This window comes from Ahaetulla prasina, chromosome 3 (genome assembly GCF_028640845.1).
Source record: "Ahaetulla prasina isolate Xishuangbanna chromosome 3, ASM2864084v1, whole genome shotgun sequence".
Taxonomy (NCBI): Eukaryota; Metazoa; Chordata; class Lepidosauria; order Squamata; family Colubridae; genus Ahaetulla; species Ahaetulla prasina.
The window spans coordinates 60,645,243-60,661,943 of NC_080541.1; positions in this window are offsets into that span (position 1 = coordinate 60,645,243).

The window sequence follows — 16,701 nt, forward strand, 5'->3', positions numbered from 1 at the left end:
AGATCATCCATCACCATGAACACAGGTATCACCAATATACTGATGATATTCAGCTGTATGTCTCGGCCTCTGGTGAGTTAAGTGATGCCGGGTCCTCCCTCTCGCAGTGCCTAGAGGCTGTTAGGGGCTGGATGGGAAGCAACGGGTTGGAACTAAACCCTTGCAAGACTGAGTGGCTCTGGGCTTGGGGTTTGTTGGCTCAGGGAGAATTGCCACCTTTGGGGTGTGTGTTTGTCCCTCTGCACACCTCGTGTGTGTGTGTCCATCTGCAAGGACTTGGAGGCATACACCACCCCTCCTTTAGGAAAAGAGGAGGTGGTGAAGCCCTGGCTGTCACCTGGGAGAGGCAGACCGAGGAGGGGAACACACACACACACACACACACACACACAAACTGCTGCCGCTACTTTTGCTGTCAGCTTCTCAGAGCTCTGAAAGTCGATCTTGAAGAGTTGGAAGACGTTTCCTTAGATGCTCCAAACAATGAATTTGGCAGCATGGAAGGCAGGGAAGCATGCCAGGGCTGCGGGCTGTGGACCGGTTTGGGGGTGTGGCCAGCCAGCAATTGCTACTGGTACGGTGAACCATCCCCAATCTCCGCTATTGGTTCTCCCAATCTGGTCCGAATCAGTAGCATTACACCCCTGACTCTATCTCTCTATCATATTTAAGTAACAATTTATAAATATGTTATAATAAATTATCTTGATTTTATAGAAATATAAAATATTTCTAAGATATTTTATAAGATAAGGAATCTTATGAGATCCAATCAAAAGAGTCCAGTATCCACTCAGATCTGTTTGTGACCATCTGCCAATATTGAAAAACATAGTCCAAATATTATTGTTATGCACACATAAGGCATTTGTATAAAAAATAAGAATTAGTTGCTATATCAGAAGTTCAGACTCTTAGTGGCAATATCAGTTTAGTAAATGTTGAGTCCTTGAGCCAAGTGAAAAGAAGTAGCTAAAGAAGCAGATTTAGGTATTGCTCTAAAGATCAACAGAATAAGTTCATGTTGTAAAAGCACTTATATCTGTTTTGGAAGATAGCTGTGTCTGCTATTCAATGTAAGGTGTAATGTTTGTTTACTTATACTATTTTCATGAAGACCCCTTACAATGGGCAAAGTATGGTGACTACTGGAGCAGAAACATCACAAAAAAGCATTGCCCTGAGAAATGAACTTGATTTAAGTGAATGAGCAAAATCAGAATCACCATGCCCTCCAGCAAATTAATTCCAGTATTGTGATTCTTTGACCAGCAGCCTATGGGACTTTATCATTGTGGTTGCAAGAATAAGCAGAAGCCTGCAAATGACTTTGATCTCTGACATGCTGTTTGCTCTTGTGGTTTGAACGGACACAATTTTTGAAAAAGACTATGCAAAAAGAAAACCGTGCTCCTATAGATTGCCCCAGTACTTCACTAAGCCAGGATCAATTGCTGTTGTTTTTGTACTTTGCAGTACAAAGTCATAGATTCAGTTTTGTTTTGTATGTATACCTAGGGCAAAATGCCAGCTATAAATCCAATAAAAATAGAAGAACCTGCAATGGACTATTGTTTTTCTTACCCCCCCCCCCAAAGAAGGAGGAAATGACTTCCAGAGTTCAGTAATATTGATTCAGAATCTGGGGCTTAATAGATTTTTGATTTGGAATAAAAGACTAGGCAAAAGCAAATTGCCTCCAAGCACAGAACATGTGAAATCAACCTATGCAAATCAGCTTTCATTAGGCTATAATAACAATGCAATAATTAGAAAGAAAGAAATTAGAAAACTTCACTGAAGTCAGTACATTCTTATTTGAAACAGACCCTTGCTTTAAGTTGGGCCATAAAGCTGCACCTATATTCCATTTGTTTGTTTGTTTTAGTAGAATTAGCCCTGTAATAGTGAAAAGGGAGATCAGTGAACAGTAGCAATGAGACAAGATCTACAAAATATCAGACATCTTGGCCTTTCAGCTCCAGTTACCCTTGATCTCTGATTGAACCGTTCGGGGCCATTAGAGGAAAGACTTGCATTTCCTCACTACTTCTAAAATTGAAGGTTTTAAAAAATAGTATCATCGTAAGTAGGAATGCAACTAGCCTCCCATTCTAGTCAACCCAATGATGATACCTAAGTAGGAATGGAAATTCAGTCTCACTTCTCTGTAGCTCCAAACCTTTCAAACATTTTTTTTTTTTACTTTCCAGCCCATGGTTGCAATAAATACAGAACTTACTATTATGGCTTATCAGTTTTTTAAAATTATATGCACTAGCACCGTGATGGCGAACCTATGGCATGCGTGCCAGAGGTAGTACACAGCGCCGTCTCTGTGAGCTTGCGAGCTGTCATCCCAGTTCAGGTCCAATGCACATGCGTACGTGCCTTTCACCGGCCAGCTGTCTTCGGGTCTGTGCTGTGCATGCGCGCAGATGGACAGGGCAATGGGTGCATATGGGGGGCATGCATGTGCATATACACCCATTGCCCTGCCCATGGGGGCTACATGTGCATGTGCGGGGCAGGGTGCATGCATGGGGATTGCGTGCACATTGCATTTGGGAGTTTGGGCAAGACACATGCATTCCCGCGCATGCTCTTTGGGCACTCGGTCCAGAAAAGGTTAGCCATCACTGCACTATCATAATCTTTCCAACCTGTTGTCCTCCAAATGCATTGATACTGCATTCCCAGAATTCCCAGCCATAATTATTCATACTTATACCATATAAGATTTATGGATTTATAGTTTTAACTGATTATATCCACTTGAGAGAATGTGGAGAAGGGGGCAGCCAAAACAATCCAAGCCACATTGTAGATTAGTGCCCCTTTTCTAATGTGTCATGATGTCATACCTACACCCCAAAGTGGTATAGCTAGAGGTCTGGCACTATGCCAATGAAAACAGTAGGATCCTAGGATGCTGCTAGTTTAAGGACACCAAGAAGCCTAATCTGTGCTACCATATAAATCTTCACATGGTGCACAATATTATGATGTACTGTACTATATATCTCCTGATCTGATAATCTTTCATGCAGTTAATTGTATTCAGTTTCCTACATTATATATCCAAGTACCTCTTGGTAAAACAAAGATTTTGGTTTGAGCATTTACCTACTGAGTGTTTGAAATTTGCATTTTATTTATTTATTTTATTATTTAGATTTTTATACCGCCCTTCTCCCGAAGGACTCAGGGCGGTGTACAGCCAGATTAAAAACAGTACAATATACAAATTAAAACAAAAGTTAAAATAACATATTCTATAAATGGCCAAAAATTTAAAACCATCAAATTTGACCCATAAAATTCATAAAAATACCCCAATTAAAATTATTAAAATTCAAAAAGTTTAAAAAATTAAGCCAGTCCTGCTTGGATAAACAAGTGCGTTTTCAATTCACGGCGAAAGGTCCGATGGTCAGGTAATTGACGCAAACCAGGGGGAAGTTCGTTCCAGAGGGTAGGTGCTCCAACAGAGAAGGCTGACATTGCTTGGCGGACGGCACCCTGAGAAGACCCTCTCTGTGTGAGCGTACGGGTCGGTGGGAGGCATAAGGTAACAGCAGGTGGTCCCGTAAGTACCTGGGCCCTAAGCCATGGAGCGCTTTAAAGGTGGTAACCAACACCTTGAAGCGCACCCGAAAGACCACAGGTAGCCAGTGCAGACTGCGCAGGAGCGGTGTTAAACGGGAGCAACGTGTGGCTCCCTCAATCACCCGCGCAGCTGCATTCTGAACTAACTGAAGCCTCCGAGTGCACTTCAGGGGTAGCCCCATGTAGAGAGCATTGCAATAATCCAGACGAGAAGTGACAAGAGCGTGAGTGACCGTTCATAAGGCATCCCGGTCAAGGAAGGGGCGCAACTGGCGAACCAGGCGGACCTGGTAAAAAGCTCTCCTGGAGACGCCCGCCAAATGGTCTTCAAACGACAGCCGTCCATCCAGGAGAACACCCAAGTTGTGCACCCTTTCTGTTGGGGCCAATGACTCGCCCGCAACAGTCAGCTGCGGTTGCAGCTGACTGTACCGGGGTGCCGGCATCCACAACCACTCCATCTTGGAGGGATTGAGCTTGAGTCTGTTTCTCCCCATCCAGACCTGTACGGCTTCCAGGCACCGGGATAGCACTTCGACAGCTTCATTGGGGTGGCCTGGGGTGGAAAAGTACAGCTGCGTATCATCAGCGTACAGCTGGTAACTCACCCCAAAGCCACTGATGACCTCACCCAACGGCTTCATATAGATGTTGAACAGGAGAGGCGAGAGAAGGCGCCTCGCAGTCGATCTCTGCCCTCCTGTCAACACCGTCTGCGACCGATCAGAGAGATAGGAGGAGAACCACTGATAAACGGTGCCCTTCACTCCCAAACCCTCCAACCGGTGCAGCAGGATACCATGGTCGATGGTATCAAAAGCCGCTGAGAGATCTAACAGGACCAGGGCAGAGGAACAACCCCTATCCCTGGCTCTCCATAGGTCATTCACCAACACGACCAAAGCTGTCTCCGTACTATATCCGGACCGGAAGCCGGACTGGAACGGGTCTAGATAGACAGCTTCATCCAGGTACCGGGGAAGCTGCCATGCAACCACACTCACTACAACCTTCGCCACAAAGCGAAGGTTGAAGACTGGACAATAATTTCCCAAAATAGCTGGGTCCAGGGAAGGCTTCTTGAGGAGGGGTCTCAGCACCGCCTCTTTCAAGGCGGCAGGGAAAACTCCTTCCAACAATGAAGCATTTATAATTCCCCGGAGCCAGCCTCGTGTCACCTCCCGAGTGGCCAGCACCAGCCAGGAGGGACACGGGTCCAGTAAACATGTAGTGGCATGTAACCTCCCCAGTAACCTGTCCATGTCCTCGAGAGCCACAGAATCAAACTCATCCCAAACAACATCGACAAGATGCGTCTCCGTCATCTCACCTGGATCATCGCAATTTTGGTCCAAACTATCCCGGAGCTGAGCGATTTTATCGTATAGATAACCACTAAACTCCTCGGCATGTCCCTGCAAGGGGTCATCCCGCCCCTCCTGATGTAGGAGAGAGTGGGTCACCCGAAACAGGGCGGCCGGGCGGTTATCTGCCGACGCAATGAGGGTGAAAATGTAGGAACGTTTCGCCTCCCTCAGTGCCACTAGGTAGGTCTTCGAGAAAGACCTAACTAGTGTCCGATCAGCCTCGGAACGGCTGGACCGCCAGGTACTCTCTAGGCGTCTTCTCCGGTGTTTCATCTCTCTCAGCTCCTCAGAGAACCAACATTGACTAACATTTCAACAGAATTACATTAACACATATTTCTAGCTAGCTTGATCCCACTGAAATTATTCATTAAAATGTTCCTGAATGGAAAAACAAAAGAAATGCAAATCAACTTCCAATTCCAATGAATACTTGCAGCTGAAATGCTTTGCTTTGTTTTCTCAATAGCATCTAGTCCTATTCCCTTACATTTACTGGATGTTTGCTATAAACAGAATTTTAAATGATTACAATACCTAGGTAAATTAAAAGCGAACACCATATTCATTCATTCGTTTGTTTGTTTGTTTGTTTGTGGCTTGTTTTTGTTACCTAGTCTGTGGAGAGAGCCAGTTTCATCTACTGGTTAAGGCATCCCACCACTCATAGCTTTTCTATTGATTGTAAAGTGAAACATGGACAAATGTCCATGTTTCACTGGCACAAATTAGAACAGGTAGCATGCACTGATCGAAAACCTTTCTCTTTAGGCAAAGCTGTTTTCAAATATTTGGTCCCCACCCTGGCAAAAGACAATTATAATAGAGTCAAATATGACATACTAAACTGCTTTAGCACTGTGGCTGGATGTCATAGTCAGGTCCACAACTTTATAACTCAACAATATAAAAATCAACAAAGGGACTGTCTTGATCTTGTCTTGATGCTCAGCCTAGAGTCAGAAGCATAGATTTTAAAAAAGTTGCAGTTTTGTTCTGCATTATTTTAAATCAGTGGTGAAATCCAAATTTTTTTACTACCAGTTCTGTGGGCGTGGCTTGGTGGGTGTGGCAGGGGAAGGATACTGCAAAATTCCCATTCCTACCCCACTCATGGGGAAGGATACTGCAAAATCTCCATTCCTACCCCACTCTGGGGCCAGCCAGAGGTGGTATTTGCCGGTTCTCTGAACTATTCAAAATTTCCACTACCAGTTGTCTGAACTGCTCCAAATTTTTGCTGCTGGTTCTCCAGAACCTGCTGGATTTCACCCCTGTTTTAAATATCAAAAGAAACAGAAAGAGGAAACACCATTTCTAGTGCTTAATAAAAAGAGAAGAGGGAGAAAGAATGAATGCTCAGGGGAGAACATCCAGGGATGGTAACTGGGATAATAGGGGCAGGATCTTATTTTAGTACTACTGATATCCTGGTTCACAGCTTTAAAATAACCCCCAAATGGATTATTATCAAAAAGCCAGTTAACTGGACTAGTAGAAAACTCTGAGGAACCAACATCCCCCCCTTTTTTTTCCCCTGGAAAACTTGAGAATTAATCTAAGGCTATCATTTTTCTGATAACAGAAGATAAACATATAAATTTCAGTCCATCACACTTCCGAGATATCCTAAAATGTCACTGTGTCTGCCTGAATAATACTTTGATGATGCCATCCTGTTTACCACTAAAATCTTTTAGACTGACACATGATCCCTCCATTCTGTCCTGAACAATAATATTCTGTTGATCAAATTTTTATTCTTTGAGATTGAGATTCAAGAAACTATAATTTTTTCAGTATTTCTTTTCAAAATGAGCCTGGTCAAAGAAGGAATTCTATTTTAAGTGGTGGAACAATGAGGAGTAATTAATGGAGGCCGCTTACAATTGCAATTCCAGGTACAACTATCCTTTGAAAAAATGCTATACAGTACAACGAATAAAACAGTTTAGATGGAAGGAACAATCTCGGAAGTACGCCGGTGTATTTTCATGTAGTCAAATGTAACACTACCGCATCAAAACTCTGGAAAGTAACTTTCGAAAGAGGATCTCTTAACCTTTAAATCATTCATTGATCTCTGAGAAAAATATACAAAACAGGATGTTGGGATGTTGTGACACTGGATGTCAGTAAACTAGTGCCTGTGATGTAGGCAGAAGAAAAAATTATGGCCATAAAATGCATCTATCAATTTATAGGATGTAGAAAGTAGTTACGAAAGATCAGTAGGTGTCTGCATATTATTATATTTTTACAATTTTTGTTTGAAGAACATAAAGAAAAAGTGTTACAAGGTTTTCATTGTAAGTTATTGTGCTACCCTTGTATTTGGGTAAAGTCTGTCTGAGAATTGAACATGAACGACCAGTACGAAACATAATTTTCTGATTGTCTGGAGAAGAATACAATGGCGTGCTTTGGAGGGCACATCTTTTTATACTTTTGAACTTATCATCCAGATAAGCAAGGGCATACCATACAGTATTCATTACACAAAGCCTGGTGGCTTGCATTAAATTCCAGAGCATAGGTCTTTCTCTTTACCCATCACATTTTTTTTAATACAGAAAGCCCTCACTTTTCTGAAAAAGCACTCAACTATTATGGTTTGTTGAGAGTATGGTGGCATATCAGTTTCCCTTACACCTGGATGAAACTGTCTATCTAGACCCGTTCCAGTCCGGTTTCCGGCCCGGTTACAGCACGTAGACGGCTTTGGTCGCGTTGGTGGATGATCTCTGGAGGGCCAGGGATAGGGGTTGTTCCTCTGCCCTGGTCCTATTAGACCTCTCAGCGGCTTTCGATACCATCGACCATGGTATCCTGCTGCGCCGGTTGGAGGGATTGGGAGTGGGAGGCACCGTTTATCGGTGGTTCTCCCCCTATCTCTCCGACCGGCCGCAGTCGGTGTTGACAGGGGGGCAGAGGTCGGCCCCGAGGCGCCTCACTTGTGGGGTACCGCAGGGATCGATCCTCTCGCCCCTTCTGTTCAACATCTACATGAAGCCGCTGGGTGAGATCATCAGTGGGTTCGGTGTGAGGTACCAGCTGTACGCGGATGACACCCAGCTGTACTTTTCCACACGGACCACCCCAACGGCTATCAGTGCTGTCCCGGTGCCTGGAGGCCGTCGGGTCTGGATGGGGAGAAACAGGCTCAAGCTCAATCCCTCCAAGACAGAGTGGCTGTGGATGCGGCATCCCGGTACAGTCAGCTAAATCCGCGGCTGACCATCGGTGGTGAGTCATTGGCCCCGATGGAAGGGTGCGCAACAAGCGTCCTCCTGGATGAGCGGCTGTCTCTAGAAGATCATTTGGCCGTCTCCAGGAGAGCGTTCTACCAGGTTCGCCTGGTGCGCCAGTTGCGCCTTTCTGGACCGGGAGGCCCTATGCACGGTCACTCACGCCTGTGACGTCTCGCCTGGATTACTGCGCTCTCTACATGGGGCTTCCTTGAAGGGCATCCGGAGGCTGCAGTTAGTTCAGAATGCGGCTGCGCTGGTGATAGAGGGAGCCCTCGTGGCTCCGCATAACACCCATCCTGCGAGGCTGCACTGGCTACCTGTGGCCTTCGGGTGCGCTTCAAGGTTTTGGTGACCACCTTTAAAGCGCTCCATGGCATAGGGCCGGGTTATCTACGGGACCGCCTACTGCGACCAGATACCTCTCACCGACCCGTGCGCTCTCACAGAGAGGGACTCCTCAGGGTGCCGTCAGCTAGGCAGTGTCGTTTGGCGGCGCCCAGGAAGGGCCTTCTGTGGGGCTCCCACCCTCTGGAACGAACTCCCCCCAGGACTCCGTCAACTTCCTGACCTTCGAACCTTCCGTCGCGAGCTCAAGACACATTTATTCATCTGTGCAGGACTGGCTTAGATTTTTAAATTTAGAGGGGTTTTAAATTGATTTTAAATATTTATATTTTATATTTATATTTCTATTTTTAATAATTCGGGCGCTAGAATAAGTTTTTTAAGGATTATTTTAATTTGTATATTGATATTGATGTTTTATATGCCTGTGAACCGCCCTGAGTCCTTTGGGAGATAGGGCGGTATATAAATTCGAATAATAAATAAATAAAATAAAAAAATGGTTTGAAGTATTATTCATGTATTTACATTTCATTTATATTTGTGCTCAGTGTATGTATGTCTCCAACATGATACCATCCAAATATGTAATTTCTAGAAATCTCAGCCAAACTGCTGGTTGGCAAGATTGGCCCTTGGAACCCAAATATATCTGGAGGAGTCCTAAAATGTCAAATTAAATTATTTTAAAGGTGTATCTGTTACCATAAACAAAGGTTATATGGCAGCGTATGAGATTTTAAGACTTTTTGACTTCTTAATGTTATTAAAATCTGATACAAAATCTTGCTATATTCAGTTATGGTTCTGATTTTCAAATAGCATTATCAGTCCTCCCTCCAGTGTCATTACTGTTATGCAGGTAGAACATGATCATCATTACACTGGGATATCTCTTGAATTTGAAAGGTTTATTTGGATGAGCATTTTATTTTTTCTCATTTGAAAAATATTTTAATAAGAAGTTGTATGATTTCATAAAAAAAAAAAAACAAGGAAATGCAAGATTCAGGGGAAAGAATGTGGAAATAAGAGCAAGAGACAAATCATGTACCTCCAGAAATATAAATCTTTAATCACCAAATGGAACAACTGAGGACTGACATTTGAAGAGAAGGGGGTAGACAAAGCAGTGACATGGGCATATCATCAGAGTATATGAGATCTTAATTTCCAGGATCCATGGTTTTGGCAAGATTATTTGAGAAAGGGAGCTTAGACCTTTTTGTTTTAAGTTGTATTCTCTTGAGTACATTGGGACATTGTTCCTCTTTCTATCCAGTTACAAAAATCAAGGGCTTGTTTGAAAAGTTTAGTCGACAAACAATGGAGTCCCAGACTCTGCCTTAACGTTTTGTTTTGTTTTTTGTTGTTTTTTATTTTGTCACAAACATTGACAAACAGTATACGCAAACATTGACATAAAAACAACAACACATCATATAAACATATATATAGGTTAAAATATGTATAAAATATAGGCTAAAATGTGTGTGTGTGTGTGTGTGTATGTGTATATATATATATATATATATATATATATATGTATATGTATATGTATATGTATATATAAGCAAAAGTATTAATTTGATATAATGAAAGGGAACAATAGGACAGGAATGGTAGGCACTTTTGTGCTCTTATGCATGCCCCTTATAGTCCTCTTAGGAATGGGGTGAGGTCAATAGTAGACAGTTTTTGGTTGAAGATTTTGGGGTTTTGAGAAGAGACCACAGAGTCAGGTAATGAGTTCCAAGTGTTAACAACTCTGTTACAGAAGTCATATTTTCTGCAATCAAGATTGAAGCGGTTAACATTAAGTTTGAATCTATTGTTTGCTCTTGTATTATTGCGATTGAAGCTGAAGTAGTCTTTAACAGGAAGGACATTGCAATAGATGATTTTGTGTGTTAAACACAGGTCTTGGGGAGTCGGGGGAATTCTAAATTTTCTAATCCCAGGATTTCAAGTCTGGTGGTTTAAGGTATTTTGTTGTTTTCAGAGGAGTGGAGAACTCTTCTTGTAAAATATTTCTGGACACGTTCAATTGTATTAATGTCTGAGATGTGGTATGGATTCCAGACTGGTGAGCTGTATTCAATAATACAATAATAAATAAAATAAAATAAAATAAAATAATAAATAAATAAAATAATAATAATAATAAATAAATAAATAAAAATAAAAAAAATAATTTTACTAAGGATGAAGTAGAAATGTTACTAATTTTAGAGTTACAGATTAAATTAATATGATTTGTCTGGGAGCTCTCCTGTTCCCACATTCCTGTTGCCATTCAAAAACAGAGGCAGGAAGACAGACTACAAAGACAAAGAAAGCTACAAAATGGAGCAACAAGAGAGAAAGACAAGAGAGAATACCAAGCATGTTCCTTAGATCTGGACCGTCTCTAAAGGCATTAGCAATTTAGACCCTTTGCCTGAAACCTGACTGATACAGGTCATTTCTAAATAGCTGCCAAGGAAACACTACAGACAATTCATCCATTGAAACATAAGGAATCAACATTTGACTCCAGAGAAATATTTCACTATTTAGTCCATTTTGCCTGGAGGCAACAGGTTGGAAAAGAGTTCCATCAGTGATTGCTTCTTTGTTGTGGGTCTCTAAGATCTACTTAAGCAGGTTCTGCATTTTTGCACTTAAGACAGCCTATAATCAGATAACATTGAAGGCATCAATGTTTGCCCTAGAAACTTAGGTAAATTTCATGTGCCAAATTGAATCGAGGACATCAGAGATCATTCATCTTAAAATAATATCTCTCAGTAGGATCACGTAATAACTTAAAACTACAAAAGGTGGTACATCAAAAGGCTGTCTAGCAATTAATTACTTTATGTGGATTTTTAAAATGTATTTTAGAGATACGTCTTCCTTGAAAAAAATACTGAACTGGATTTTTTAAATAACACTCTTTGTCAATTGTTATACAGTTTCAACTATCTATTTACTCCACTAAAACATTTGAAAAGTGTCAGATTTGGAAAGGCTAATTCATAGTTATTCTATCATAGTACATTTCCTCTAATTATTCTGCAGACATAATTAGGATCCCCTCCTGACCAACAATTTGACCTCTTCATTATGTAGATTCTATAAATATAAGAAAAGAATAGCAATTTGTTATCTTTTAAAGAAACTTGTGAGTGTGGAATTGGTTGTCTTTATCACTACTTTGTTTCTAGCACTGAAATTTTGTGGGGAGCAAAAGATAATAATTATCCATCTTATCTTTTGTTTTGTTTTGGTCTAGTTGATCAAAAAAATTTCCAGAAGAAGAACGGGAACTTTAATCAGTGGAATGACTGCTTTTAATATTAGTGACTGGAATATTAGACTACAAACTTCCAGCAATCCACAGAATTTGAATAGATAGAATAGAATTTTTTTTTCAAGTGTGATTGGACACACAAGGAATTTGTCTTGCTGCATATGCTCTTAGTGTACACAATAGAAAAGATACGTTCATCAAGAATCATAAGGTACAACACTTAATGATAGTCATAGGGTACAAATAAGCAATCAGGAAACAATCAATATCAATATAAATCATAAGGATACAAGCAACAAAGATGCAGTCATACATGGGTGATGGGAATGATGAGAAGATTAATAGTAGTGCAGACTTAGTAAATAGTTTGACAGTGTTGAGGGAATTTTTTGTTTAGCAGAGTGATGGCCTTCGGGGAAAAACTGTTCTTGTGTCTAGTTGTTCTGGTGTGCAGTACTCTATAGCATCGTTTTGAGGGTAGGAGTTGAAACAGTTTATGTCCAGGATACGAGGGGTCTGTAAATATTTTCACAGTCCTCTTTTTGACTCATGCAGTATACAGGTCCACAATGGAAGGCAGGTTGGTAGAAATTGTTTTTTGGCCCTGTATTTCTGAGCAACAAATGATACCAAACATGGCAAGAATCAGTAAATTAGACAGGCCTATACTGAAGCCTAATTAGGCTACATCAGGCATTTTTCAATGTGCAATCAAGTAAGGGTAGGGTTAAGAATCTGTTTACATCTCTACTACTGAGGAGGGGGAGTGCTTAGCTTGGTCTGGATTGTCCCCAGTTTATAAATCAAAAGAAATTGGGGATTGAATTTTTCACCATTTAATTTAAGAGAAGCAAGCAAAAAAACAAGTTTACTGTACTGCAAACTGCAATTCATTATCCAGCTAAAAATCAATTTTATCTAATATGAAGATCCCTGATTTATTTTTAGTGACTTACATTTAAAGGTGAATATTGTCAATTATTGAGATGTACCAGAAGACCAAAAGAAATAAACCAAAGTAATTTTTGAACTTGAATCGACCTTTTAAAGTGCCTGCGATATATGATTTATAATGCAGATATGTCAACAACTTTGTCTGCATTTTTTGAATCTCTATCTTGCCTTTTTTGCTTACATCATTACTCAAGGAAGCTGATGGCAATTAAAATAAAATATGAAATAGAACACATGGCAAAAAAATGTAATTCAGTTAAAATTAAAATCCACATCATTAAAATCAGTTAACATTTTAAAGCTTGGTGAACAAGATCCATATTTATTAGCAAATCACACCTCCCTGAGGGGCCAGTTCCTTCTGATATAAGAAAGTAGGCACATTTTTAGTTGGAGAGGCAATCTCTCAACTAGGCAGATTCTATGCTATACCCAAAGGTCAACATTATGAAGGAGCTATTGGGAGCAAGATTACCCAAGGCAGGAATGCTGAATATATCATATCATGCTGTCAGAAGCATAATAAAGGGTTTCCACTAAGGTTTGGGAAGGTTGGATGAAGGCTGAGTTTACATTAAAGAGTTTCTTTCAATTCACCTATCTGAGGGCAATGAACTGTTTATAGTGCTTAGGCGGAGGTGGTATTCAGCAGGTTCTGACCAGTTCTGGAGAACTGGTAGCGGAAATTTTGAGTAGTTTGGCGAACCGGTAAATACCACCTCTGACTGGCCCCACGCACATCTATTCTCTGTCTCCCGAGTCCTAGCTGATTGGGAGGAAATGGAGATTTTGCAGTAACTTTCCCCTGGAGTGGGCAGGGAATGGAGATTTTACAGTATCCTTCCCCTGGAGTGGGGAGGGAATGGAGATTTTACAGTATCTTTCCCCTGCCATGCCCACCAAGCCACACCAGGCTCACAGAAATGGTAGTAAAAAAATTTGAATCCATCGCTGTATATATCATATTGTACAATAAAAATTCTCAGATACTTGTCATGCTATATGAAGCACTTAGAAAGCTTCAGTCAAATTTAAGTTATCTAAGGGAAGAAGACTGACCAACACCAACTCTAGCAGTAGACAACTGGCAACTAGTGCAGCTCTTTCAATATAGACTCCTTGTGCCACTTTGTCAGCCTAGCCATCCCACTTTGCCTCAGTTGCAATTTTCAGGCACCTTTCAACAATGCTTCCACACAGAGGAGGTTGCAATAATCAAAATACTGCAAAATCCAATTCACGGATAACTGTTGCTAAGTTAAGGAAGGCTTGCATTTAGCCCATTCAAGTTATTCAAACATATTCTTTATCAAAATATTATCTGTAAAGTTCAGTGAGTGAGTTGGCAACTTCAGCCTAGACACAAATGCCAGTCCAGCTCTGTAGTGGTACAGTACAGTAAAAATGTCTTGTCACCCCTGCCACAATGTAATAATAATAATAATAATAATAATAATAATAATAATAATAATAATAATAATAATAATAATAATAATAATATTTTAATTTGTATACCGCCCTTCTCCCGAAGGACTCAATACTCCAATACTACTCAAAATTGGTAGAATCGGAAGCATTTCTGCTTAGTGAGATGACATTCTATAGAGTAACGAGATGGATAGAACTGGGCAAGAGTAATTCCTGGTCCTGTGCCATCCAGGTCACAAATGCTGTGTACTGTAGGTATGTTTATCTATTATTAAATTCTGAATAATACAATTTTACCAGCAATAGACTTGGCATTAAAAAGCAGGTCCCATTTTCAATATCACTTACATTTCCTTGGTTGACTGAAATCTGAAAGGAAAGAAGGCCAATACCCCGTCTTCGTTTCCCTGATGTGTCCAGGTTACAGACTCCTAAAGTATCTCCTCTTGCTAGTTACTCCTTCAATAGTTAATCCATGTTCTATTCCCACTCTTCCACATCTTTCTGATATTTCTCATATTGTTAAGCCACAATTAATGAAATAACAAGTTGAAACTATTTCAATTGCCTTGCTCACTAGGGCCCCAATTTTCTCGTAATGCTCATGTATACAAATAAACAAGTTGGCCACTTAAGGGGCTATTTTAAGGTACAATCTCCTTTACAATTACTCATTCAGCAGTGGGCCCATCAGAGGTAGACTCTTCTCTCCACAGACATGTGTGATTCATGTATAATTCTTAAATTTAAATAGCTCTTGCTATAAGATGGGAAGCGAAATATTTTAAAGGGTTGGTACTAAAGTGTTGTTGGGTTTGTTTGTTTTTTGTTTTGTTTTGTTTTTGCTAACATTCAATAATCATCCAAACAAATGAGAAAGCTATTTCTAGGGTATTTGAACAATTTAGATTGTGCATCCTTAGGTTCTCTACACAGCAACATGGAACTCCAGTTTCCTTTTCTTCCCCAAAGAGTATGTGATATGCAATGTTATCCTTTCCTCCTGGAAACAATTCTACAGATGCTGATGACTCTGTAGTTTCCTCAGTTGACCTGAAGGAAACTTTTAAATTACTTGATCCATCAGATAATAGGAAAACAGTTTATGTATAGCTGACTTCTACATGAGTGACAAATTTTAGTGGAAGATGGAAGAAGAAGAAGAAGGAGGAGGAGGAGGAGGAGGAAGAGGAGGAGGAGGAGGAGGGGGAGGAGGAGGACGGGGGGAAGGAAGAAAAAGAAAGAAAGAAAGAAAGAAAGAAAGAAAGATAGATAGATAGATAGATAGATAGATGATAGATAGATAGATAGATAGGGAAATGATGGATGGATGGATGGATGGATGGATGGATGGATGGTCCATATGGAAAGGCAAAGTATAAGGACTTTTTAAAATAAAAGGTAGGAAAAAAGGAAAATTTCTCAGTAGGACTTTCCCAACAACATTTTAGAAGTTGATGTTTTTTCAACCAAAGTTTTTCCCATAATTTTTTCACAGGTGCAATTTGGATTTTCCTCCTATTTTCTGTGGCATGTTGAAAATTGCACCATAGAGGAGTTGCTACTTTTCCTATAATGAAGATGGATGGTAGAAGGTTTTATTTGATCTTTAGTTCTGAAAGCAATAGAAATTTCTACACATTATGGAAATCCTGAGATCAATCAGTATCCCCAAGTGTTATAAAGAACAAGGTCATTTCACATTATGTTAAAAATGCACATACCAGTTCTGACTGCAAAATGCCATTATAATTTATTTGTGCCTGGCAATGTTGCTTCGGGTGGAATTAATATGAGCTTCTAGGCTAAGTTTAACATTATTTTCAGAGCTTGAAAAGTTCCTATTGTGCATTCATCATGTTACATCTGAGCCACTCTTCCATACTTTGTCCAACATAGTTGTAATTATGTATGAATACTAGTGCAAAGAGGTGAAGACATGTTAATGTATTTTCAGGGAGAGTTAGAATTTCATACATTTAGCTGCTCTATTTTATTTATTTTATTGCTAATAATAATAAAAAAAAAAACAAATACAACAAACCAGACAACCACAACTTAATAGTGATTAATAAGAAAATAACTCACTTATTAAAGAACAAAGTGAACTTTGACTACAAAGAAATATTGGCAAGCCTTTTCCCAAATCAATACATAGCACTTCATACACGGAGTATAAATATAGTTCACCAATTCAAAATCCAACATTGGGCGTGAGAGAGCCTTTACATCAATGTAAAACATTTTTTTAGCTATACTGGAGCATAACTTTAAAAATGTTATTTTCTTATTAGAAAAGAGGTACAACACAAGAATTCCAGTGAGTTCCAAATACTAGCTGGGGTATTCTGGGAATTAAAGTCCACACATATTAACGTTGCTAAGTTTGAAAAAATATTGATCTAAGGCAACAATCCTCTTGTCCATTTGCTCAAATCTTTTGATGTCCAGG